The sequence below is a fragment of the Canis lupus genome, chromosome 7, assembly GCF_003254725.2.
Source record: "Canis lupus dingo isolate Sandy chromosome 7, ASM325472v2, whole genome shotgun sequence".
In the NCBI taxonomy this organism is placed as follows: Eukaryota; Metazoa; Chordata; class Mammalia; order Carnivora; family Canidae; genus Canis; species Canis lupus.
This window is the reverse complement of record NC_064249.1, coordinates 3,648,894-3,673,916: the sequence shown is the minus strand read 5'-3', so window position 1 is coordinate 3,673,916 and position 25,023 is coordinate 3,648,894. Positions and strand designations below refer to the sequence as shown.

At 41.1% G+C, this 25,023-nt stretch overlaps 1 long non-coding RNA gene across 6 annotated transcripts in view; it reads right to left on the bottom strand.

Moving 5' to 3' along the window:
* The window catches only part of LOC112648270 (uncharacterized), a 77,176-nt gene extending 61,882 nt beyond the window's left edge, over nt 1-15,294 (bottom strand). For all 6 annotated transcript variants that reach the window (XR_007411756.1, XR_007411755.1, XR_007411754.1 and 3 more), the window contains exon 1: nt 15,048-15,294. This is a non-coding gene — a long non-coding RNA (uncharacterized LOC112648270). The remainder of the gene's footprint in view (nt 1-15,047) is intronic.
* Between the last annotated feature and the right edge of the window lie 9,729 nt (nt 15,295-25,023).

The window sequence follows — 25,023 nt, the reverse complement described above, 5'->3', positions numbered from 1 at the left end:
CTAAAATGCTAGGAGATTAATTTTTAAAAATTTGCAATCAATACCGATACGTCCTTCTTTTGCAGCGTTACTGCTATTTAGATGGAACAGCAGAATGTAATCTGTTGATTAGGTAAAGGAGACAAAAACAGGAAACTGATGGCCCATAGGGAAATACGAGAACAAATTGATTTCATAAAACAAATATAATCGGTGTGACAATAAAAGATGTGTTATCCACACAGGTCAAACGTTATCATGGTGACTTTCAAGAGAACTGGGTATATAGGAATTTTAAATAAATAAGTAAAATAAATGGGCTTTTCCATGGTGCTTATATATGTTCTGTCTCAATCTTCCTTGTAATGGAACTCATTAGAGATTTGACCTGCACATCTAAGAATTGATTACCCATGATAATGTGAGATCAGACAGGCATTCTTCCTAGAATTAATACCATCTTGCATTTATAAAATGCTTTATTACACTGATGTTCCCCTCCCACCTATTATCCCAGATTTTAGAACAATAATATAAGAAAAGTCATGAAGAAAAGCAGTTAGATGCACAGGGGAAGTGTCTGGTCTTTGGGTTCAAATGCTAGTCCACTATACAGGCATTGGGGCAACTGGGACTTACTGTGGAGCCATCCTAGTGCTAAATTTCTTCATTTCCACAAAAAGAATAATAATAGGACTTGCATCATAGACATTTTTTTTTTTTTTTTTTTTTTTTTTATTTATGATAGTCACACAGAGAGAGAGAGAGAGGCAGAGACATAGGCAGAAGGAGAAGCAGGCTCCATGCACCGGGAGCCCGATGTGGGATTCGATCCCGGGTCTCCAGGATCGCGCCCTGGGCCAAAGACAGGCGCTAAACCGCTGTGCCACCCAGGGATCCCTTTTTTTTTTTTTTTTTTTTTTTTTTTATTTAGCATCATAGACATTTTAACGAGAATTAGATGTACTGTACGTAGCGCCATGGTTTAGTGGCAGTAAGCACTTACTACGCATCCCTAGCGTCATGGGATGTCTAAGGGGGTGTGTTAGACTGTTCACAAATGAGAAGCTGAAAACAAAGGGGTTAAGTGCTTCTGGAGGAGGTCTGAGGCTTCTTATTAAAACAAATTGACTCAGCTTTATCTGTAGCAGGTCTTTTATCAGAACTAATGTTATTAAGCAAATGGAAATGTTGTGCTTTCATCTCTGTGTTTTCTTTTATCCAGTCATTTTTAGAGAGACACCTGAGAAATGGAAAGAATTCTATCTTATGCTGGATAAGTCACTCCATGAATTTTGATTATTACTCACTCACTCCTCTTTTCAGGGCTCAGTTTCTTTGTCTACTAGTAACCTCTAAGGACCTTTTCTGACTGAAAGTTAATATCATTTCATAAACTGGATAATCAAAGTCATGAACTCTGAAGTTTGACTCTAATAAATAAACACCCTAAATTCAAAGAAAAGAAATCCACACCGTGGCCATGAAAAATGTTATGTTCCATTTTATGCCTATCATTTAGGCACTGATATTTCCTAGATCACAACTTCCTTTGGTTTAGCATCTCACTTCAAAAAAAAAAAACAAAAAACAAAAACAAAAACAAAGGTTATAATGGAAATTCAGATGCATAAATTCAACTTAGCATTGTCAGCAATCATGGAATTAAAGTATTCCCTACCAAGTTCAAATGTGACCGTTAATAATGTATTGTCTGTTAATAGGTGCACATGGTACAATGTAGCACAGCTTTACAGAACGACAGACAAAATTCAAATCTGATCTAAGCAATTATTTCTGCAAGTCTACGTGATTTTCATTAAATAATTCACATTTTCAGCTAAGAAAATACTTTCTAGATGTAATATGATACTTTTATTTTCCTCCTTCATTCTCCCTTTCTAAAGATTAGGTTATATGATTATTTGAATAAAGTGACTTTAAAAAAAAAAGAGGGCTAAAGAAAATCACAGACCTTTCCCCACAATTTCATATTATACATAATTTTATGACACTTGATTTTTTATGCTGTGGATAACTACAAAGGCAGTTTAATTTGGATCTATTCTGTGTTTCCACCATATCCTGGAGGCAGAGATAATTTTGGTGGACAACAGGCTTAAGAAATCAGTTTCCAATTGTCTGATTTATGACATAATCTGAATACTTGTTAAACTGTTGATCACACTTCCCTGAAAAGATAAATTAAATCTCTTGTATAGACTCTAGTAGACAAAGATCTCAGTAGTTATAACTCTTTATATTTCCAGTTTTTTTTATATAATTCATTTCACATTTATTATTTAACTCACTTGGCATGACGTTTTCCTCCATGGACTCCCACCACTCGTGCTGCACTCCCGAGTTTTGGACCTTTTATTTAGTATGAGCCCTGCTGCTGACATTTGAAACTGAAAATTCAACTCCTCACACTTATTCCCTGTGGAAGTTCTATATACCATATACCACAATTATAAACTAATTTACACCTAAAGCATGGTCTGTCTGAATTAGCAAGAGAATTTATAACTTTCCTAAATTGTTCATAAACAAGAAATCTGAGTAAATTTGCATTGCTAAAATTCAGGGTAAAAATGTTGTCAGAGTTCCTCAACAGTCTTTCAATGATTAACTTCCCTATAATAAAAATAGAGGTAGTGTGAACTTGAAGTATAACTTTGGTGATACCTTGAAGAGGTCTATTTTGTGACTCTTAGTATGAATGCCCAGATCAGCATCTGGGAAACCCCCACATCATATCATAGGATTGCAATAATAGCAGTTAAGATCTAATGAAGTCCTTCTTGTGTTACCCAACCCAGTGGTTCCAGATTATTACAACGTTTGCAAAGAATATCCACCCACCCACCCCCCCCCACACACACACACAAAGTCTTTGTGAAGAAGTGACCATATCGTTTCTTGACCTGACTTGCTTCATCAGTAAAATGCATTGTCTGAATTATCTAAGGTCTCCCCAAACTATCTGGTTTTACAAATGCTATTTCATGCAGAAAATCAGCAGACTCAGGTGAAGAATATGCTTCAGAAGGTACATATAGGAATCAAAGTTTATATACGAAGGGATTTAACAAGTGAAAATTAGACATTTGAAAGGAATAGTCTTGAAAAAAGTAGAACTATTACTCTATTTCCAATAGGCTGGACCACGTGGCACCTGTGTAACATATTGAGATTATTTTGAAAGCACAGAATTCATTAATCTGTTAATAGTCTCAATTTTAGCTAATCATGCAGAGGTATGTCATGGGACCTTCGAGATCCAGGAGCCTTAATTCCCTAAACTACTGACAGGGAAATTGAGGTCCCAAAAGAGTCACCCAGTCACTTAGTAACATATCTTCTTATTCCTTATCCAGTGCTCTTCTTATTTGCTGTGTGACTATAATGAGAAACAGACATAAAATTACTGAGAGATATTAATGAATTGACCAAAGTTTTGGAGAAACAAGAACAAAAAAGACCCCAATGAGCAACGCTGACTATGAAATGATCTGGAGGGAAAGGATATAGGTAGCTTAAAGGCTAAAGAAGATGATGGGCAGCTGAGAAAAAAGAAAAGAAAGTTCCAGAAATATTTCATAAATATGTTTGTAGTTCTTTTTGGCCATGTTGTAAGAGAAGAAAAGACCAGTTTTCCATACTCTTGAATTCATTTTATAGTAGAAAGGTGACACCTTTGAATAAATGGTTTGGTATACAAACACTATAGAAGAGATAAATTTTAGGGACCCCTGGGTGGCTCAGTGGCTGAGCATCTGCCTTTGGCTCAGGTCATGATCCCGAGGTCCTGGGATCGAGTCCTGCATCAGGCTCTCTGCATGGAGCCTGCTTCTCCCTCTGCCTGTGTCTCTGCCTCTCTCTCCGTGTCTCTCATGAATAAATAAATAAAATGTTAAAAAAAAGATAAATTTTAAATATGTTGTATAGCAATTTGTTCTTGTAAAAAAGGTGCAGTCAAAATTATTGTATTATTATTATTATTATTATTATTATTATTATTAATACCTATCCTAAAAGATCAGGGGCCTCATTTATTGAGGGCTACAACATACTCTGATGTGAACCTGAAAAAAAAGGTGGAGTCTTACATACTCATTTATTGTCATCTTTAAACTGTCAGCCTATGGATGACGTGGAGTACATATTTACTAGTGGTTACCACTGTCCAATCTTGACATAAAGGTAGCTCATAAATGAATGCTGAAAATACAGTTTTGTTGGAGAGCGAGCTCAAGTCTCTAACCTAGGTATTTTAGTTGCATCTTTTCCCTGGAGGCATTAAGATCTTGACTGAAGTTTCAAATTGACTTTAGGTATCTCATGATACAGTGCTACCCAAATAATTAGTGAGGGACCTCTAGGGAAGAATAAATTTAAACCCACCTTCATGTAATTCTGAGGTTTTCTCTCTGAAGATTATGTTTAAGGTAACCCATAACAGTAAAGGTTCTGATGCAGATTTGGACTCTGATGCCCCTGTGGATGCCCTCACAGAGGGGTATTAGCAAGGAGACGTCTATGTGGCAATGCTTTACCACGTAGCTTATGCAAATCCGTAGCAATACTGAGCTCAAATAAGGATCTCGGTTTCAATACCTTTTTTTCAGAAATGCATTTGCTCCTCTTTAAAAAGAAATCTGACTCCACATGAAGAGGCAAAAAACAATCCTAAAGTCAATGCTCATTTCTTTAAGTATGATATTGCTGACATTTTCTTATCAAATCAAACCAAACATAACTCGGTGGCTCTTTAGAATATTTTAAAATAAGCATCTGTATGAGGTATTATGAGTGTAAAAATATCAGAACTAATATCCATGAAGCTCCTATAATATCTGCTCCTTTATAAAAAACAATACAATGAGAGCAATGACTGTTGGGTTGAAATATAAAGTTTTAGTCCTATTACCAATCCCTTATGTAACGTGAAAACAGTAAAATCTAAAGAATGTGAATAAAAGGGAGACAGGAGACATTTTCTCAATTTCTGCAACCAAAGGAGTTAGTGGTGGTTGGGCAAAGAAATCTTACAACCTAAATCTTTATATTAATTCATCATTATGGTTTTTTAACTAGAAATGAATAAATACGGTTTCCAATGAATATGTTCACTTGAAAAATCTCTCAATAATGTTAAAGTTAAATTAAGAAGCAACAGGGATCCCTGGGTGGCACAGCGGTTTGGCGCCTGCCTTTGGCCCAGGGCACGATCCTGGAGACCCGGGATCGAATCCCACGTCGGGCTTCCGGTGCATGGAGCCTGCTTCTCCCTCTGCCTGTGTCTCTGCCTCTCTCTCTCTCTCTCTGTGACTATCATAAATAAATAAAAATTAAAAAAAAAAAAAAAGAAGCAATGAATACAGGAACTTCGTATTTGATATTTCATTCATTTTGTATTGTTTGTGATACATCACTAGGTGATTAAAAATGAAGATATGAAAGACAATCTAGCAAGTAAAAGATAGTGATTACTCCTAAAGCCAAAGGGACATCAGAAAATAGAAAGGGGTTTGGGGTCTTCAACTAGATCTAGCTTATTTCTTAAGAGCTTGGAGTAAATGAAGACAAAAATACTAAAGAGTGTCGATCTTGGTGGCAGAAACATGAAAATGTATTTACACTGATTATACTTTCTGTGTAGTCTGAAATATTTCTGAATTTAAAATGAATTTTTCCTACTTTTTGTATTCTAGTTTACAAAGATGAGTTTATACATGACTTCTTTTGTGAAACTTTCAAACCTTTCTTCGTATGTGAGAGATTTCCTTTTCTTCATAGTTCAAAACTATATATTTAAAATGAGTAAATTTATGTAATTTAGAGAACTGTCAAAACTTTCAGCAGAAAGATAAAATTTTAAGTCTTTTAATGTATTCTATACTAATAGCTTTCTTTTCCCCTTTTTTGGTTTATGTAATTAATTTTGAGCCACTTGATATGGAGAGCATGTTAGCTAACATTTCAAAGGCATAAACATGGCTATTTTATTCAAAATATCGATTAATGCATATGTATCAGTGGATTATCTCTCATAGTTATCAAACATTATGTAAATATGGAAATACATTTCATAGAATTGTTGAAGTAAATGAGTTTTACTGTATTCCAGGATCAAATGGTAGGGCATTTTGTATTTTTTTCCCTTAGTGAGTGTACTTTTTTAGAAGTAAAATTAATCCCCTAGGAAAAAGAAAAAAAAAAAACAAAACCCAAAACCAAAACCTAGAACATAAGAGCTTCATAAGAGGGTACATGTAAAAAATTAAACAAATTCATTATCTGTGATTTTCTATGTTAACTTCAAGGATAACTTGTTTAGACAGAAATCACTACCTTAAATATTCTTAGAAAAATTCATCATAACAGCAAATGTACCAAGCTGGTTAAAATGCAAATTGCACTAGAGTCGCCTTAGTTATATCTTGAAGAACACCTATTGTCGCTGTTTATTAATTATAAAAGAAAGTGGATGTAAGTTTGCAAATCTTCTTAACCTCTTTTTTTTTTTTTTAATGTGGGCATCGTAACTGCTGGCTTGCTTTTTATGCTAAGCACACTGTGTTCATTCACAATTTGAGGCTTGCACATAGTGTCCAATAATGGTAAAGCACTTGCAAAAATGTTGCACCTGGAACAGGAGGAGTGACGAGAGCAAAGGTCAAATCCAGGCCTTAATAAGCATTGACTAAACAGACTTTAGACTCAGTGAAAAGTCCAGACGACCCCTGCAGCGTCATCTTACAGCTCTGATTTTCTTCTTTTCAAGATGTAGTATAATCCATAAATACAACCAAATCACTAGCAGCTTAGGCTTTGGTTTGGTTTTTATCTTCCAGGGTTTTTTCTTTTTTTCTTTTTTTCACCCCCCTCTTCACAGAGATTGGAAAAAAATTAACCCTTTTCTGGCCTCGGACTAACCAAAGAATGAATTTCTTCCTGGTCACTGTTGTCAGCTTAAATCTTTATGTCCTTCTAGGGCTGGGGGGGTGGGGGGGGGGGAAGCACTCTGTGAAGAGCAGTGGCCAAATGTTTCATTTTCTCCCATTTAACATAGACAGCCCAGCGATGGCTAAGAGCAACGGGGCAATCAGGTGACTCTACAAATCAGTGAACTATGTCTATTTTATAAATGTTCCTAAGCAATGGAATTTTGGTATGGTCCTGATTCCCATCACACAGAGGCCACATTTACATACAGATTTCTAGATAATCCCTATGCATGATAAACTATAATCGACTAGAATCAACTTTTTGATATAGTGGCCACGTTTAGGATTCTCTGGTACAGTTCACACTCTTCTTCTTATGGATATAATCCCTTTTCAATACTTTTTGTTCTATTCAACATTTGCTGCAGGAGAGGTAAGGCCCTTGGAGTTAAAAACAGCAAATTTCCCTGCAGTTAATATACCCAATCAAGTATGAAGTGCGGGAATGAAGAGTCCACGTCCAGTGCATCACTCGGGAGAAACCTTGCACCCCACGGTGGGCCTGTGGCCCAGGCGCTGATAGCGAGAGCCGGCCAATCAAATTCAGGGTAATCTTGTTATTCTGTTTACAACACTGCAGATTTTCAGGATGCCAGAGACGTCTGCGTCTGTCCCCCCTACATATATTCTTCTGATGTCACATATATCCTGTTTGCTCCACTCGCTTCACAGTTTAAAAATATAAAAGTAAAAAAAAAAAAAAAAAGAACTTTTTCAGCTCTGAGTGTGAACCGTAGCTGCATAATTAAGGGGGAGGCAAAGTCTTACCTAAGCTGGGATGGCTGAGAGCATAGCCAACTGGGTGAGAAAGCCTCAAATGCTCAGCTGTGTGCTGGAGTCTGGGGAAAGATTCTTTGGAAGGAACGTGCAAAGAGATACAAATGGTGTCCCCGGAGAGTGAAAGGGGGGCCCGGGTTTCTCAGGGATCTCGGCCTCCGACTGATGATCACAGTCTTGCACAACAGGAAAGGGGGGATAGTGAGGGGCAGACATTTCCCACAGCTGCAGAGCTCCCCAAACTGGTCACAATCGCTCCTGTGCTGTTCATCTAAAGACTTAGGGTATGCGGGAGAGCAGACGAGCAAACCCCAGCCATGGCCCCATAGAAATAAAAATATTAAAACTCATTCAGTATTCGTGATTATTTGTGATCCTGCAGAATCAAGACCTGTCTATTTTTCAGAACAACATGGAAGGAGGAGAAGTGGGAGTGACTCAAGAGTTGGGTCCCTTGTTTATACCTATCCGTTTTGAACATTTCAGCCTCGACCATCCGAAATTACAGCACCAATATCATTTTGATTATTTTCCTCAAGATCCCGTGATCCATTAGCTCCTTCATTAAACGGCTAGATTCACTGTCAGTTAGAATGTTATTTGCAAAGTAAAACCGAGCCGAAAGTATGTATGATTTTTAGACTTTGTATCGTGCCTAGGTTTTCTGTTTATATTTTGATGTCTCAAGGTTCTAAATATATTTTATGCATTCAGGGTAATAGAACAAAACACGGGCTAAATCCCTGCCACATATATTTTTTTTCTAATAGATTTGTATAATTCATGCATCAGAAGGAGAATCATCAAATATGAGACATAGTAATCAACCCATATACTTAATGACATAATGAGATTTTTTTTGGTATTTTGGTAATATTCTATATAAGCATACATATGCCAATCTCAGAAATTTAAGTTTTATGAGGTTCATTAAGAATTGACTTTCTATGTTGGTGGCTTAGAGCATGCCTTCATAGGTGTGAAGCCCATGGGCAATCACATTTCAATTTTTGTGACGCAACGAAACCCTAATTGATCTTATCAATCATAAGATGCGTTTTTCAAACAACTGCACTAGCGTGGCTTTTGATGAGGCATGCCACTTTTTGACAACTAGTGGATTTGCCTGAGATAAAAGGTTACCTGGAGAAGAACGAGCAAAGAATTCCAAATCAGAGACAACGTTGCTGTGAGGCCAGTATTTTTCAATGGCACTGATGTTTAATTCAGATGTTTTTCTTATCTCTATCACAGATTTCAAAAATACGCACCTTTGGTACACGTTTCTATCTTTATTAGTCAAAATAATGTCAGGAGCGGAAGGATAACTTGTTTTCATCTAACACTTTTATCATTCTAAAACCAAATTTTTTTTAAAAAGAAAACATTTTGACTCTTTGAAGTAGTACATAAACTATGAAGAAAATTATTTGAGTCAAGAACTTGTCCAAAAGAAACAAACCTGAAAACTCACATGCCCACTGTCACAGCATATGTGATTGCTAAGTGAGGCACTAACTATATAGGTTGTCTTCAATGCTTGCTATCTTCTAGCAAGCCAAGTCCAAATGAAATCTCCAGAAATGTTATATATATATATATATATATATATATATATATATATATATATAATGACTACACACATTAATAGACCAAGGATTTTATATAGTGGATATTCTCAAGGTTAAGTTTAAAAGTATATATATAGGTTCCAATAATGATGATTTGTTCAAAATATATTTAATGTCATCGTTCCTTCTTCTTAACTCAAACATTATGTCAATATTTTAATGTTTTTTAAGCCAATCATTTGCTTATTACCAGCTAGCTGAGAGACGATGGAGGTGCAGGATAACTTTTTTTGGATTACTTGCGATGAAACGGCACAAAGAGCCAACTCACATAATTTGCATCGAGGATTGCTCTTGCAGCTATATTAATTTTAATAAAAATTAAATGTTTTCAATCAGTTTAGATTGGCTGGTAAGGGAAAACACAAAGACAAAACTGAGGCAGCGAGCCTTACAATGCCTCCACTGATTTCTCCACTGCCCCTTCCTCTGCACATGGTCAATTAGAATTGAAAATCCTGTGCTGATTTCATTCGCTGGAATTTTTAAGCAGGTCAGGAAGAAAGATGTTATTGAAAGGAAAAGTCTCATCTAAATAAGAAAGGAGCACGTGGCCATCTGGTCCTAGCTATACATATAAAAAGTTATTTCAGCTGAACTGCAGGCTTGATGTTTAAAAAGATGTGCCAAAAATCAACCCAAAATCTGTTTACGGTAAAATATTCCAAATGTTTCTTTTTCAACCTCCAAATATGCAATACACAGTTCATTTCCTATCTGTGATTCATGAGCCCATTTGACCCCAGCGCCTCACTGAGCTTGACTTGAGTTTCAGGCCGTGGAACATTCAATCACTCTTAGAACACTACTCCTTAATGGGAGATCAACAGGACCGTGGGCCTTTTGAAAATTGTGGAAATAACTTGGATAGTTTTCACTCAAATTAATTTTGAGTGCTGTCTGCACGTAGGCTTGAAAAGAATAAAGTCGGAGGCACGACACAACCACACCAATTTTCCTTCTTTCCTCATTGTGACTTGAGATTCCTGTGCATTCCCTGGGCAGTGCTCCGGCATCTGCTCAAAATAATTTCAGGTCTCAAGCCTAAAAACTAAGGTTTGGGTTTTTCGTTTTGTTTTGTTTTTAAACCCAATCTGTCTTTTCATGAAGAGAAATTATGAGTGTGAGTCTACTTTTAGAAATCATCCTCATGATGTTAAGAAACAGTTGTTTTTGGTTTTTTTTTAATACCATTTTACACTGTTTGCCACATTAGAGTCCTATCTTTTGGTGTGACTGAAATATGTTTTGATAGGAGGCATTTGCAATAATTATATCATCAATACGTTCATTGGGCCATTGATCTGAGTATGTCCCTCTGCTAGCACAGACAGAGCTAGCTGACCTCCCCATCCAAATGTCATTGTATTAAAATACGTTAATATTCTAACCCAAGAGCAGCAAAAAACAATCCAACCAACCTCTGGTTATAAATAACATACCAACAATTATTTGGGGTCATAAAACGATATTCAAATATATTTTATATGCATATATCCCATCCACACACATGTGTGAAAACACATGATTATAGTATCAACAGACAGGCTACACAAGAGGGTGGGTTTTCACTAAAGTCTTCAAATAAATAACTCAATTCAGAATATTCTACTATATGAAACACAAGAATCTTGACATATCTCTGACATAAGATGTCATTGGTTGTTTTTGTGTATTTACTATGTTTGTTCTGCCCATTTCAAATAAATCATTACTATTGTGTAAGAAGAATAAACTGTACTATAGTAAATTGTTCTTTCTCCTTTATGCTCTGAAAACCCATTTGTTCTTGAATTGGCGTTACGTAGTTCAACTATTTCAATCAAGTCCATTATCTTCTTTTCTTTGAAAGATGCCTTTTTAGTAACCTGTATCCCCAGTGGGCAATGTCATGTTTTGTTTTTAGAAAAGTAGGTGAAATTTAAATCCAACTGCTTGTTCATTTTTTTTATATTTGACAAAACAATTATATAATTCATCCTCAGGCAAGAACTCCACTATATGCTGGAAGGACTACTTATGTAAAAATTATGGAGTCAGGCCCAAAAATTTCTCAAAAAAGTTATTTATTAGTTCACACACTGGAGTCTTACCCCACAGAATGTCACCTAACTTGTGCAGCTTGTTTTTTCTAAGTACAAAATGTGTCTGTTCTTTGAGCAATATACTTTCCTCAACAAAAGTAACATGAGAGCAAAAAAGAACAGAACACTTTTCCTCTTGTTTTAAAACAATCGTACAATGCATCAGCAAAATTAATCTCCTTCATTTGTATGTTGGTGTATAAATAGTGCTGTTCGTATACATATGTCTTGCAAATCCTTTCAAAACTAATCCTTTTCTAAGTATGCAAGGAAGAAGTACTAAGAGCAAATTCCAAAATTCAAAAAAATAATGTTCCAAATACTCGGTATTATAGGAACTGGTAAGTGTATATCAGGCCGTCCTATATGAAGTGAGGATTAACTTAAATTACATATCAAAACTTAGTAATTCAGGACATTACGTATACACAGTTGTTCCATATTTATGTCTCAGAGATAGCCATAGGTTTCCATAAAATCATTAAACTTTGCTCCATTCGACTTAAGTAAAATAAAACAGCACATTTAAATACACAGACATTATTAAAAACCTATACACTTGTTTGGCGGATAACTGTTTAGTGGAAGCCCCATAAAATAAACTTGAGGATAAACGAAAACACTGCACCAGCCCACAAAATTTTAACCCGATAATCCTCTAACCCAGAGCACACGAAAGGAGCATCACTTCTAAATCATCTGTAGACAATTCTTGCTTCACCCACCAAGTTAAGAGTGCAACGATTTAACGTCTGCAAAAATGCAAATGGCAAGTAAGGCTCCACCGAGTCAGAGCACCTATCAGCACCGTAGCATTTTTATCCCAGTGACTGCAAAAACGTTCACCATTTCCACATCCTATCCACATCACTGAAACGCGGCCACCTCTAAAAATGTTCGACCAGCCTATGAGTAAGGCTTCCCAGACCCAGAAAACTGTGCCCGGCTACAGATACCTGGATAAACATGCCAGACTGCCCCATAAACACATCTTCAAGAGAGACATAGCTGCAAATAAAACAGTCCTTCCCTGTGGGTGTTGGTTAACCCCACGAACATGTGAACTTCCTATGGGCACACACCCAACAGACACTGGCGATTAGGTGATTGAAAACGTCGCCCACAAAGGCGAAATTTTATATGTGATGACATCACCAGCAAACCAGGGCTTCTCTGTGATATAATGATATAATTGCCTGGCTGAATGTGTCTCTTGAGTGCGTGCATGTGCATGTGTGTGTGTGTGTGTGTGTGTGTGAGATAGAGAAAGAGAGAGACAGAGAGGGAGGGAGGGAGAGGGAGGGAGGGAGAGAGGGAGGGAGATGCTTAAAGAACAGCATCATCAGAAATGCTCTAACCTCCTGCAAGGCTTGCAAGAATCTTTCCGCAGACCTTTGACTTTCTCCAGATTTCCTACAGCTTCAGCTCATTCAAAAACGCCCTTCCCGCACGAGGACACGGGGTTTTGTGTCCTCAGCCCACGGTGACTCCCCAAGCATCCCCCCCACCACCCCCCGATGGAGGTGCCGGGATGAGATTTCTCCACCAAATGAGGCATGCGGATCGGTAATAATGCGATGCAGGAGTTGCAGGGTCCCCGGGGACCTGCCTGCCTTTGAAAGGCTGAGACGTCTTGGTTTCAGGGGGAGGTGGGGGGGGAATGAAAGGGTTAAAAATCGAGGCTGTCTGGGGTAAAAGAAAGGGGATATTGTTGTCTTTAATCTTTCCGCAGTATGTGTAAGACTTCCATCCCGGATCTGCACGGAGCAGGGGCAGAGGCTCGGCGTGCATTGCGTGCAAGCTCCTTGATTGTCGAGGGGGGAAAAAAACCTGGCTGGAGTCCAGACAGGCTGGAGCTCTGTTGATCATTATGTCTAGCCTTCAGGTGTCTCGGCACCCAGTGGGCGGCGGTGGGGGAGGTGTAGATAACGTGAGGCCAGACAAAGACGGGGGAGGGAAAAAAAGAAGGGAAAAAAAAAAAAAACCAACAACAGCGTATTTTAAAAAGATCATGCGAAAATGTGTGTCCAAGTCCTCTTTAATAAAAAAAAAAAAATGAATCCTACCGTCTTGGACTTTTATAATTAGAACACGAGCTGGGCTCCGGCAGATCTCTTTAAGCCATAATTAGTTATGTCTGGAGCCTTGGAATAATTCCCTTCAATAATTGATGGGAGTTGATACTCTCTCCTAAAAATAAGGAGGGCAATGCTTTCTCGCGCAAACTCTCCTTTTTGCGGGAGGCTTTGTCGTTCCAAAGCCTCATCAAGCCACAATCGCACCGACTGGATTTGCCTTTTCATTTTCTTAGGAGACTCGGCTTATAACTTTTGAAGAATCTGGATGATTCTAGAAGTACAGGCGTCATGCATTGCGAGATTGCTCTAGCTGAATGTAAAGAGAAGGCAGGGATCATTCTTCCCCCATTTGTTTCCAATTATTTTATAAATCAGAAAGAAAAAAAAAAAAAGACATACACAACACAACACAACAAAACAACCAAACCCTGCTTTGCAGGTCGCTTCCGTTGGAAACTCCATCAAAAAAACCTTACCAAGCATGTAAGTTAGATGCTAAGTGTATCTTTTGCCCTCTGCTAAGGAGAAATCCCAAATTCTTTTATTCTTCAAGCATTCTATAAAGAAGCTTCCGCATGCTTCCTCCCCACCCCCACATCCTCACTCCACCCTATTAGGAATTTAAAAAAAAAAAAAAAAATCTTTATCCATGGAAGGCTGGATCCTGATACAGACAGCTTGTCTTTTCCTTCTGCCTTTTCCCCTGACCACTTTCCACAGTCACCTTTCACTTGGGCCGGACTCTATTTCGCATTTTGTGGGCTACAACGCCGAGAAAGCAGCTCAGCCTCTATCATCATCATGAAATAAAAAGTGGTGTTTTTTTTTTTTTTTTTTTTAAGAAAGAAAAAAGAACATAAAGAAAAAGAAAGCTCTGGCTTGAAGCCATTGTTCAGAATTTAAGAGCTGTTTGCCCCCCCCCCCCCCAGTGTCTCGGCAGTCTTTCATAGCTAATTATAATAACTGTCAGATGTCTGGGAAGTCTAGGGCACCCTTGTCAGTGGAGTCTGCAAAGTTTGCCTTTTATTTATTTATTTATTTATTTATTTTCTTTCTTTCTTTCTCGGGGAACCCATCAGATCTGATCCCGACATAAAGAAGGAAAAGAAGTGAACTAAAAGTGCATCTGCGTGCGCCTTCCTTTTTCTCCTATGAACAAAGCGGCGAACAGGGGCGACGTTCCGGGGTGCAGCCCCCTGCAGCTCAGCTCCTCTCCGGAACGCCTCGCTCTTCGGGCTCCAATTCCTCCCCTCGCACGCACACGCACACACGCGCACACACACACACACACGCGCACACACACACACACACACACACACACAGAAAGCATGCAACAATTGTCCCCGCGGCGCTGGCCTGCCCGCCGCGTTACCTGGCCGGACGCACCTCCGACGGGGGCCCTGCACAGAGCTTGCGAGACCTGATGCCCCTCGGACGTGCACCCCCTCTCGGGCACTCGCTCCACGGAGAGCCAGGCATACTCACAATTTCCAAGCGCTCCTGGGCGCAGGTCCCCCCGTCCCCGGGGGCGGAGCAGCGGCTCTGGCCAGGCGGTCCCCGGCGGCGCAGGTGCAAGCATCCCCGTGCTCCCGGAGGAGGCGCGCAGGGAGGGAGGCGAGCGCCTCTTTTGCAAAGTCCCTCGGAACTCGGCCCCCGGCGCCCGGGCGGCCCCGGCTCCCGGGGAAGCCGGACTCGCCGCAGTTCTGAATTGAACTCGGCCGCAGCCCGTGTGAGCGGCGGGGCGCGCGTCACGTGGGCGCAGCGAGCCTCCCCATTGGCCGCCGCGCGGCCCGGGCCCCGCCCCCGGCTCCGGGGGCGAAGACTTGAAACTGAAAGCGTCGCCGAGCTCCGCCCGCGCGCTCGTCCCCTCCGCGCCGCGGGGCTGCGGGCCGCGGCGGCCGCTCGGAGTGGGCTCGGGCCTGAGGTCCTCCCTCCCGGGGGCCGGGGGCGGCGGCGGGGGCGGGCATCGGACGCTGAGCTCCCCGCCGCCCGCGGCGTCGCTGTCCCCGCCCGCCCCTTGCCGCCTGCGGGATGCGCCTCGCGTGCCCGTCGGGGAGGCGCGGCCGCTCACCTGTTCGCTGGCCCACCTGACGCCGCAGGTGACACGGAGCGAGCCCCCCCTTCCCTCCTTTGTGGCGCTCAGCCACGTTCGGAAGCACGAAGGCTTTGTTTATTCATTCATTCATTCATTCATTCATTCATTCATTCATTCATTCCATGGGGGCCCCGACGATGAATTGCCCGGGTTGGGTCCCGCAGAGGGGCTCCCCGCAGAGGGGCTCCCGGCGGCCCTGGGCCGCGCTCCGTTATCGGCCGTGACCCAGGCCCGGGACCGACTTTCTGCAGGAGCCACTCGACGGCTTCTGGAGACAACGACGTGCAGAGGCGACCGGGGCCGCCCGGGAAAGTCCAAAGGAAGGGCTTCGGCCCGGCACGGGGGACGCGGGAGTGGGTGGTGTCGCCCCCGGCCCGCGCGGAGGCTCCCGTGACGGCCACGCGCGCACGCGGGCGGCAGAGCTTGCGCTTGGGCCACGGCCGGGGGGCATCCGCGCGGACGGGCACGGGGCGGGGGGCGCCCAGAGACGGCCGGGTGTGGAGGGCGGCCCGAGGGCCGGGTGCCCAGGGGAATCCCCCAGAGACCGCCGGGTGCGGGAGGCAGCCCGAGGGTCGGGCACCGAGGGGAACCCCCCCAGAGACGGCCGGGTGCAGGGGGCGGCCCAAGGGCCGGGTACCCAGGGGATCCCCCCAGAGACGACCGGGGGGAGCATCCCCGCGGACAAGCACCCAGGGGATCCCCCCAGAGACGGCCAGGTGGGGGGCAGCCCGAGGGCCCGGTACCCAGGGGATCCCCCCCAGAGATGGCCGGGTTGGGGGGCAGCCCGAGGGCCGGGTACCCGGGGGATCCCCCCCAGAGACGGTCGGGTGGGGGGACAGCCCGAGGGCCGGGTACCCGGGGGATCCCCCCAGAGACGGCCGGGGATAGACGTCCCCATGTTTGTGGAAGGAATGCACTGTCCCCAGAACATTAGTCTGGGGCTTAAGGAGCCCTACAACTGGTTCAGAACTTGAAACCCACGGAACAGACAAGTCATGGATCCTTTCCAACGTGGCACCAAAAATGCCATTTCTGGTAGGGAACTATCCAGAGCCCTCATGGAGTTCTGTGAATGTGTCCCTCCTGCAGCCAGGATCATACAAATTAAAGGGAACTCCCACTCACCCCACACCCCCCCTGACCCCTGTGTGGGATATTTGTAGACTAGAGGTAATTCCTGAAGGAAACCTGATTGCGTCCCCATCACCTGCCCAACCGAGAGGACACATTGCTGTCTCTTAGAGTAGGCCCTAGCTAGGATAGCTGACGCAGGCCCTAAGCGGAATTAGAGGATAATTTCTAGCCCTCTCCTCTTAAAGACATTTCTCCTTCATTGAGTGGTGCTTAGTTTCCCCTAAATGGTCATCGCCCCAAGCTTTCCAGATTTTTTCTAGTCCTGCCTCCTCCTACCACATCCATGTGATAGTATCATGTCATCCTAGTTTCATTAGATTTCCCTACTGTGATGTAAATATTTCAAGGGGCTGAATTGCATTTCACTATTTTTTGATCCCTCATAATGTCTGTCATAACAGAGATGACAGTAATTTTTGCCGATTTTTTTTTCCTGTCTTGCAGTGACCGACTCTCACTGGTAGCCGACAGATCACAAAAAAATCTGGTTGATGACGCAAGCATGTTAAAAAGTATATTTTAAAATACAGTCCAAATACGTGAAGCCGACACTGGAGGACAAACAGCGACACTACTGTGAGACCACAGACCCTCCCCAATATTGGCCTACATTACCCATATAGGACACGCACCCCCCCCCCCAAACTAACGGTCCTAGGATGGGCACACGATTACGTAACTCCTCCTTGTTGTCACCAACCAGCTTTTACCTCGGTCCTTCTCATTCACTGGACCCAGGCTCCTGGGTCTCAGATTTCTGCTCATCTCTAGTTATGCCCTCACCCCGGTTTCTTCCAACGCTCACGAGGGCGATCCACTCAACACTCTAATCTCTCACTTCATCAATATCAATTCTGATGACGTGGCCACCCACCCTGAACATTGGAGACGTTTACTCTTGATATTTTAAACTCAAGTCACTGACTGTCTATCTACCACTTTCAATCCTTCCACCTCTGTTACCACACCTCTTTTGCAGCCTTTTTGATACCTCCAGTTTCTGGGTTCCTCATTGTCTCCTATCTATCATCCTCTTCCACGTTCCATCCCCTTTCCTTTCACACTTCCCGCCCTATTCTAGCCCTTATTTCGGGATGTCCTACGGCATCTGGTTAAGATATCCAACTTTTTTGCCCTTGTTTTCCTTCTGATGTCCCGTCAGTCCCACCAGGCAAAACCCAGTTTTGGATTCATCCAACTGATGATCTCCTCTAGGCTATTCTGGGCTTCCAGGAGCTCCTGGGTAAAAATTTAACCCGTCCGTAAAAGGTGTTACTATAAGCACATGGTCTCCAAATTTGACAACTCAACGCTGTCTAAAACTGTTTGCCCACTTAGCTTTTTCTCATTTGTCACAATTTTACCCAATCCTTTTTTCTCTCTCTACTCTCTTGTTCTCCCTAGATTGCATTGCCTTCCCATCCTCCAGGGTGGGGGGTAGGGGTGGGGGTAGGGGGTGGTGAGAACCAAAAAGCTTGGCATAATGGAGACTCATCCTTCTCATGACAGTAGTAGAGTTTCTCAACCTGCTCAAGGCAAATCAATTAGGTAACCGCTGCCTTTTCAGAAATGTTTGTCTTAGATGTTTCTACCTTTCTCAAATTGTCAGCAGCTCCTGGTCTACAAAGTCTTTTTATTAGCATTTTAAGAAGCTCCTGTGTCTTCGATATTTAAACATTCCTGCCTTTGATATCAGGCCCCCTTTCCTGTGTTCTGTCCTTCCTGGGCAAACCCTCTTCAGGAATTTAGTGACATTCACTATTTCTACTTTCTCTTCTCTCATTTCTCTACCTGCTACAATCTGGCTTCTGTCTTTTGGCATCTTTTTTCATTTTTTAAATAATTTTTTATAGCAAGACCACCCAATACCTTTGTGCTGCTTAATCTCATGAACAATCTCAGGCCTTTTAATACTTGTGTTCTCGAAAATATTTAGGCATTTGATCACTTTCTCTCTCTTGGAGTGCTCTTTCCTCGTGGCCGCATTTATTCCTGGTTTTCTTTCTCTTTCTTGTGCCTCTCATTCTCTTTTATAACCATTGGTTTTTCTCTTCTAGCTTCCAATATATTGGTATTTTTCAGATCCCTTCTCAGTCCCTATTCTCTTCTCACTCAGCAGATTCGAAGTCACCTCGTTTACTTCTATGGCTTCAATGACAACTCAACACGGATGATTTCCACCTTCCCTCTGAGACTTTGGTCTTTTTCCAGAGCACCAGAACTGTAGATCCCATTGCACCTTTTCCCTTGGATGTCTCAAACCCAATACATCCGACGCTAAAGTCATCATCTTTTCCTCTCTCCTGCGCATCTTTCGTTGTTGCCTGTCTCACTGAGGAGTACACCAGGGACCAAAGACAGAAAACTTGGACCTGATATTTAAATCTTCCTTTCCTATATTGGGCTTTCATATCCAACTAATCGTCATGCCTAGAGATCTCTTGAATCTGCCTGTTTCACTCCATCTCATTGTTGGTGTACGTGCTTCGGGATGCGTGACAGTTCAGGGTAGGGGTCTCCTTTGTGTCCAGTCTTGTTTGCCTCCACTGCACCACCTTCACTACTCTAACCGCCCTCTCTCAAACCTGCAGCCAAATGAGCCTCCTAAAGGGAAGCTGATTCTTTTACTCCTCTTAAAACCTTTAAGTGGCCTCCATTGTCCATAAGGCAAAACCTAAAGAGCCCTTAGGTGCCTGGCTTTGTAACCTCATGTTTAGTCGACAAAAATGCATGGAGATGTTTAATTCTACTCCATAGTTTATAAGTGGTATTACATGTTACATAGAATTACGAGTCTTAAACTTGGCCTCCCAAGATGTTGAAATCCTCAAGTAAAATGGATGCAATCAGCAAAGCACCACATTTGTTTAGTGATTTGGAGAATTCCCGGGGGGAACTAACAGCCCAGCCCTAGATTATAAAGACAGAGTCGATTCAATACCTTCCCTCTGAGGGAAGATTCAAAACCCACTCACATATTCAGAGGGACTTAGTTTCCTTTCCCCTGGCTTAAAAATCTGTCTTGAAACTCCAACAGAGGGACACCTGGGCCGCTCGGTGGTTGAGCATCTGCCTTTGGCTCAGGGCATGATCTTGGAGTCCTGGGATGGAGCCCCCACATGGGGCTCCCCGCAAGGACCCTGCTTCTCCCTCTGCCTGGGTCTCTGCCTCTGTGTGTGTGTGTCTCTCTCACGAATAAAGAAATAAAAATCTTAAAAAGAAAAGAAACCCCAGTAGAGTTTTAGGAAATCTTAAATATTATCAAACACCTCCCTCCCCTTCTAAGGCCCTATAAAATTGAGAGCTTCTTAAACATAGAAGAACTAATCGAAATTAAGAGGCTGGGCAAGCCACATGCTTTTTAATTTTTCTTGATCCTCTTCTTTTTTTCACATGCTGCTCATGGACCAGTTTACTCTAACTCAGCTAATAACACGTCCACCCCAAAAAACTGCTGAGTCTGAAACCTAGCTACCACTCTTGATTCCCCTCTTTCTCCTTTATGTGCCCACTGATAAGTGAATATTGTGGGGCTTATCTTCGAAAGAGACTGTAAACGCAATTACCTCTCACCATGTCTTCTGCTGTTATGCGCATCCAAACTATTATTATCTCTCACATGCATTATTCTAATCATCTTGTATCTGGTCCGTCTGCCTCCACACGTGTACTCACACCACAGGATGTTCTCCACAGAGCAGCTAGCTTTTAAAATATAAAATATATCATGCCACGTTCTTGTTTAGACTTCTGCAATTGCTTCGCACTACATTTATAATAACCTCCTTATCCATTACTATGACCTAGAAGACCCAACGTCATCCTATTACGGTCCCTACTAACACCCTGATCTCATCTCGTATCCACCCCTCTTTCCCTGCACTGCAATCACACTTGCCTTGTCTCAGACTTTCCTGTCTGATTAGTTGTGCCCATTGCCTAGAACACCTTTGTCCTAGATCGTCACCTGCTGGATCCTTCTCATCATCTCTGTTTCTCTTCACATGACGCTGCTCAGAGAAACTTCTCTTGTAGGATGACACCCACCTATTATCCTATCTAACTTATTGTCTGACTTGGGGTTTTGCCCATTAAACTTATTACTATCAGAAAATCTCATTTTTCAAATTTACTTGTCTGTTATATGTCTCTCCCCACCTGAGTATGAGCCTAATTTTCTGAAATCTGTTGTGCTTATTGCTCAAAATTTGAGCTAAAACAATCTAAATATAGTGTACAACAGCCATTTAGTATAATCAGCCATAAAGAATTGGTTGAGATGAAATATCTGGGTGGCTCAGTGGTTGAGCCTCTGCCTTCGGCTCAGGTCATGATCCTGGTCCCGGGATCGAGTCCCACATTAGGCTCCCCTCAGGGAGCCTGCTTCTCCCTCTGCCTGTGTCTCTGCTTCTCCCTCTCTGTGTTTCTCATGAATAAATAAATAAAATCTTTTTTAAAAAAATAATTTGTTGAGAAAATAAAATTGAATGAAATACCCAAATGCAGTAGTGATGAAAATAAAAATAACACCAATAAATTAGTTTTGTACTATATGTTTTGCTCATTCAAATTTGTGTATATATATATGCTTTTGTAATTACTCAAGTCCAGTCAATAAAGTAAAAAGAAAAAGTGTCTCTATGCTTTTGTCCCATAGATACATTCTCCCTACATTAAAAAGGTCAATTTCCACTTTCAACTTTCTGAAGGAAAAAAATTATTGAAGAATAAACGTCATCGATAGCAGAATTAGACCTTTTACTTATTTATTTATTTGAATTAGACCTTTTAAATTGCATATGATTAAATAAGCCCAGAATACATATCATATGATAAATCCATTTCCTAAAATGTCTTCAAGAAACACCAGTAATGGTCTTTTGTGTTTATCCAGTACTTGGCACATCTCATCTCTCAAAGCTCTTTAAGGTCCACTGTTGTCTTTGATATTTACAATAACTCAACGAGGCAAGTAGTGAAGTAGAATCGTTATCCCCTCTACTACATAGGAACTGAGATATGGGAAATTCCGTGACTTGTAAAAGCAACACAGCATAGAAAGAGCACCATGTCTTTGCACTCCCATCACTTAAAGCTATGATGACAGGGAAAACGTTCAGAGTTCTCTGTAGCTCAGACAAGCACGTACTGAATTATTTGGGTTATGTTCAGACTTCTAACTTGGCCTCAAACTTGTATTCTAAAAAAGAAAGGATACATAGAAATTTCTGCTTTTCACACATTTACATACAAACTGTTTTTGTTACAAAATTAGCTCTTGGTCGTACTTTTGTTTGTTTGTCATGGGTGGTCTGAGACTTGGGTGGGGAAATTGGGATCAGATGAAAATGATATCTGAGTAGGAAGTTTCTCAACTGTTCTGAATTTATAATAAGCACACATTGGGATGTGTGGTCAGATCTTAGGGAGTTGGGCCAAACAGGCTGAAAAGGTTGCTTCTTATTTTTTTTTCCTTTTTCTTTTTTTGCACTGCATAAAAGACAAACCTTTTATGAACTTTAGGTGTTTACCGTTAAGTGACTGAAAGGCATTTGATTTGTCTCAGTTTATTATCCTCTCGTGGGTGTGGTGTTCCCATCTCCTACAAGTAAGTAAAAATTAACAATCGGACATGGAGGATTTCCCCAAATATGTATGTGATTAATGTGAAACAAAGTTACAAAACCCCACTATTTTGGTTTGTTATTTTTTCATGTGGCTGTTTTGGCATCATGTGGACAAGTGGGAGAAGTGGGCTGACCTACTGGTGCCTAAAATCTCCCAATGCCTAATGCTTTCGATGATAAAAGACAGTGTATTTTCTGTTTCTTCCAATCACAGGGAAACAAGCTACATAGACAGCCTACAACTTGTGAACAGAGACTCTAATTTCTAAAATGAAATTCACCAAAACAAGGTATCATTATTACCTTGTCTCAGACTAAAATAACACAATTTATGTAGAAGAACAACGATTTCATTAGAGTCTTAATTTCACTTATCAGCACATCTTTTGAGTGTTTATATCTACCAACCAAACAGCAAAGCTTTTCTAACACTAATGTGCACATGAATTACCTGGGACTTGGGTAAAATGCAGAAGCTGGTTCTGTAGGTGGGAGGCATGGGTTTAGATACAGCCTGTCCAACAATCTCCCTTGTGAGGCTGATGCTGCTGGTCGGCTGAGGACACTTTTATTAGCAAAGCTGTGGAAACCACTTAGAAGCATTAGATTAGAGCCTAGCATAGAGGCCAACGACTCAATAGAGCTTACTGATTAGCTCCAGTGGGAGAGTTTCTCTCATTTCCTACCCCTCCCCCTTCTCCTCTATTGTCCGTTCTCTCCCAAAGTCTCCACATCTCGTCATACTTTGCTATCACTTGTCGGCGTATGATGTCTCCTGTAGTTGCCAAACTCCAGGGAATACTTCTACAAAGGGGCACAGCAATCCTTATTTGATCCTCAGCCACACACCAGCAAAACAGAATTTATAGAAAGTCTGCTGAACCATGCCCCAGCTCCTACGCAAAATCCTGCTACCTTATATATCCATTCAAGAGTTTACATTCATCTTCAATCCACAGCTTGATTTCACTTAGCTCTTGGATCTTTTTTTTTTTTGGCCTAAAAATATAACTAATTTTTGCCTAGTGTTTGTTATGTTTTTATGACAAAACAAATTTGAAAATAATCTACTGCTTTTCTGAAATGTTTGCTCAGCGTTTTGCTAGACTGATTTTATTAAAGAACAGTCCCCAATGTTGGTATTCCACTAGACAGCACCAGTGTGAATAAGTCAAATTAGATAAGATATTTATCCATTTGGGTATCCAGTGGCGAAAACTTTAGGCAAAAAATACTTGGAGAGGAAACATTTTGGTAAAAGATGAGATTATTTGATGATCCTCACGTAACACCATTAATTGATGCGTTATCTACTGCATTCTCGGTTTGGCATTTGTTTCTTCTAATATCACACATATGATTAATTTAAATTAAACTGTTCTAGTTTCCTTGGTATCAATTGAGTAACCATATGGTTGTAACACAATGAAATGTCAAGGTTGAAGAACCTTTTACCCCTATTTAGGGAGTTGTAAATATTTATGGAAACTTCTGCAGAATGTTCTTTCAGTCTTTCTAAGACTCTTTAATGGAAGTTGCTTTTCTGTTATTTCTTACTTATCTTCAAAAATGATCCTCACACCATGATAATGACTGAGTTGATACTTTGTGTAATGAAAGGGAGTATCTTATAGGCAATTAACTTTAAGAAATTATCTTATTGACCTTAGAAAATAAAATAAAGAAGGCACAAAGAATAGTAGTTCACTTTACAACTCCAGTTTCTTAACCAAGGTAAGTACATGGCTTTCACAGACACACTAAATTATCTATCAAGATCTTCAATTATGAAAATTGTTAGGCCTACCAGACATCACATTGCTTTTGAGCTGAATCTATATACTTGATTCCAAGTCTACTTCCAACTCTTGGGTGGTCTAAAATTGAGATAATTAATTAAACCCTTTGAAAAGCATCTGCCATCCACATTTTGTCTTGGATGAAAGAAATTATTTCATGCTTTACTTAAGGAAAGCTAATACCCAAAGGCTGCACATTAGCGCTGTCTTGAATTAGAACCTACTAAATCTGAAAATTGGTTACTCACATGCAATCCTCTTTAATAACTTATGAAAATTTAAATTAAATTGGATTAATAATTTATGTTGAAAGTTTTACCAGTGAAGCTTAAAATTTTAGAGTTTCAGAATAAGCAGTGAAAATATCAGTTGGAAAAATGGGTTGTTGAATATACTCTTTTACATATTGTTTTAAAAAACATTAGAAATAGGGGAAAAATCCTTCTTAGGGACTTGTCTATAATTGGAGCAATAAAACTATTGAAAGAAAAGTTAGAAATAAAATGAAATCATTCTGCCCTCGCTCCTGGACCGATTATTTTTTTCCACTGATACGGGTTTGGGGGGCGAGGGGAATGGTAACTGATATCAGTGGGCAGCTTTAACAGATGATTGTCAGATTGGAAATTTCCAGGTTAAGCTTTAGCACTAGAGATGGGCTCAGAGAATGAAAAGCAAATGACGAAAATATGCTTCTTAGTGGGGGCAGAAAGGACTGTACAGTGGGCACAATCAACTGTGAAGCATGCTAGGACCTGAGCCGCAGACCTGGGTAGGAGTGAAAGAAAGCAGGAATAGGTGGGCGT